This window comes from Primulina tabacum, chromosome 13 (assembly GCF_025594145.1).
Source record: "Primulina tabacum isolate GXHZ01 chromosome 13, ASM2559414v2, whole genome shotgun sequence".
Lineage (NCBI taxonomy): Eukaryota > Viridiplantae > Streptophyta > Magnoliopsida > Lamiales > Gesneriaceae > Primulina > Primulina tabacum.
In genome coordinates this window covers 14606825-14609758 of record NC_134562.1, presented here as the reverse complement: position 1 = coordinate 14609758, position 2934 = coordinate 14606825, and the positions used below count along the sequence as shown (strand labels likewise).

The following is a 2934-nucleotide window of genomic DNA, read 5'->3' as shown; positions in this document are numbered from 1 at the left end:
TAATTGTTAACATAATTTGCTTGTTCATGTAGACATTCTTTAAATGAAGGTAATGTTGGACAATCTTTTGTAGCATGATCATGTGTATCACATATATGACAAACAATTTCTTGAATATTTTTAATTGACCACTCTTTTTCATTTCTACTGACTCAATTTTTCTTGCTAAAGATGCAAGTTTAGCTTGAATATCTATATCATCTTTAAGATTATAGATACCACCCCCATTTGTTGAATTATTGTTTTTAGTTGTTGGTGGTTCTATTGTGCCTATATTATCCCAATTTTGATCATTTTCTGCTAACGAATCCAAATATTCCATAGCTTCATTTGGGTTTTTATCTTCAAAAGTTCCATTACACATGAATTCTATCATTTGCCTATCTTTAGGTATTAGACCTTTATAAAAGTGAGAAACTATTCTCCATGTTTCAAAACCATGATGTGGGCATGTATTAAGTAATTCTTTATATCTATCCCAACATTGATAAAACGTTTCTCCTTGTTTTTGAGAAAAAGTTGTAATTTGTCTTTTAAAAGAGTTTGTTCTATGGGAAGGGAAAATTTTTTTGAGAAATTGTTAATGCATTTCTTCCCATGTTCTTATTGAACTTGATCTTAAATTTTGTAGCCATGTTTTAGTTTTATCTTTTAAAGAAAAAGGGAAAAGCTTTAATCGAACTATATCCATGCTACAATTTTGATAATTAGAAGTGTTACAAACTTCCTCAAATTCTCTTAGATGCAAATATGGATTTTCAGAATCTAAGCCATGAAAATTTGGTAAAAGTTGAATAATCTGAGGTTTGAAGTTGAAATTAGATGCATCAGGAGGAAAAACTAAACAAGATGGGGCACTAGTTCTAATAGGGTTCATATGGTGCCTAAGTGTTCTTAATTGATCATGTTCTTGATTATTATTATTATTATTATTATCATTATCTTGATTATTTGAATTATCATCCATGTTTAAATTATTTTCAGATACTCGAATAAGTCTACCACTTTTTTTTCGACTCCAAATACTCATACAAAAAAAAAAACAACACAATACTTATAAATAAAACATAATTAACAAATATAAACTTAATTTATACCTCCCCGGCAATGGCGCCAAAAACTTGCTACTACTTAAATAATAATTCACCCAAGTGTAGGTTGTCTGCAAGTAATATATTTCGTAAGTACGAGATCAATCCTCAGAGAGGTTATTTTGAGTTTAAATTTATTAATTTATAGATTACCAAATGCAAGAATGAAGTTTACAAATTATAAATTTTGTCAAGGCTTGAGGATTTATTTTTTGTTTATGTAATATTGTTTAACTAAAAGTAAAACAAAAGAAACCACCACAAATAATGGTTCCAAGAAAATTAAACACACACATAATATAATATAGTTCCCACTATAGAAAATACCGAATTAACCGATATTTTATATATGGTACCTATGATTATAATTATAACTATATAAATAAATAATTGCATAAAGTAAATGTTAAATTAAATCATTATATTTCATTTAGAACAACCGGCAGAGCCACGCTATTGCCTAAATGAAATATATTGATTTAATAAGTTAGTTGCGGTAAAGTAAAAGTTAGTTGCGATAAAGTAAATGTTAGTTGTGGAAAAGTAAAAGTTAGTTGCGGTAAAGTAAAAGTTAGATGCGAAAAATAAAAGTTAGTTGCGATAAAGTAAATTTTAGATTGTTAGATGTTAGTATTAAATCATAATATTTCATTTAGAACAACCGGCAGAGCCACGCTATCGTCTAAATGAAATATTATGATATTATTATATAAAAATATATATATATATATATATCTATATATATATATAATAATAAGTGATGAAATATTTATTGTATCAAAATTAAATAACAAATCAAGATAACCACTTTAATGGTATCATGCATTTGATGTAAATTGATAACAAAAAATAATTCATTTTTATACCTACAATAAAAATAAGTTAGCTAAATGAAAAGAAATAAAGAAAGAATATACAAAATATAAACAATCTTACTTCACCAAGAATGCATCCTCTTCACCTTGACATAATAGATTTAGCTTGCCATAAGCTTACTTTTGATCAACACTAAAATATCATTCATAGTTGAGAATGTGAAAGAAAATATATTGGAACTTAGAACTTTGATACACACTCACACTATATTTTACAATGAGATAGAATGATTCTCAAGTTAGCACAAGGCCTCTATTTATAGGCCAAATGAGAGAAAGTGTCAAAATTTTTATTAATGCCATGTAGTTGCAATAGTATTCTTTGTCTCCTCCAAATTCAATTCCATGTCCCTTCTTTAAATGCTTTGTTCCACAACTTTGATCACCGAATTTGACTCTGCTCAAAACGGCAAACATGTGGGGAATTGTCTGTAGATGAATTTGACCACTTGGTTCACCTCATTTGGTTAAATATTGAAATAGGTATGATTTTTTTACTGTATGCTGGTCATAGTAAAAGTAAATTTGTCCTCCTTTTGATACTTGCACAATTTGATCATCTTAGTGAACTTTTTAGGCAATCATGTCTTCTGTAAAGTTGTAGATAATTTCTCAAGAATTCCAAACATGTTTGAGTCACCTCCATTTGAATTTTCTAGCTTGAGTTATCATTATTTTACCAACACGTAGAAAACCTGAAAATAAAACATATTTAGTAAGACAATTAAATATAAACAAACAATACTAAAATAACATAATTTTATAATTTTAATGAAACTTAAATTTTAAAATACAGGTTTTAACATATAATAAATTATTAATTTTAAGTTTCATCAGTAGTACCTCACACACATGGTCCATAGGGTAGTCGATTGCACTTCTTGCATGGTTGTCCCTCTGCAGGTTTTGGGGCTGCAGGTGGTGGCTTTTGCTGTCCTTGCTTCTTGACTTGGCCTTGGGGCTTTTGA

General features: G+C 28.3%; 1 non-coding gene across 1 annotated transcript; it reads left to right on the top strand.

Annotated features, from left to right (window-relative positions):
- Positions 1-434: 434 nt before the first annotated feature.
- Positions 435-545, top strand: LOC142523523 (small nucleolar RNA R71). The gene has a single exon (XR_012814712.1). It is a non-coding gene; the product is annotated as a small nucleolar RNA R71 (small nucleolar RNA).
- The last annotated feature ends 2389 nt before the right edge of the window (positions 546-2934 follow it).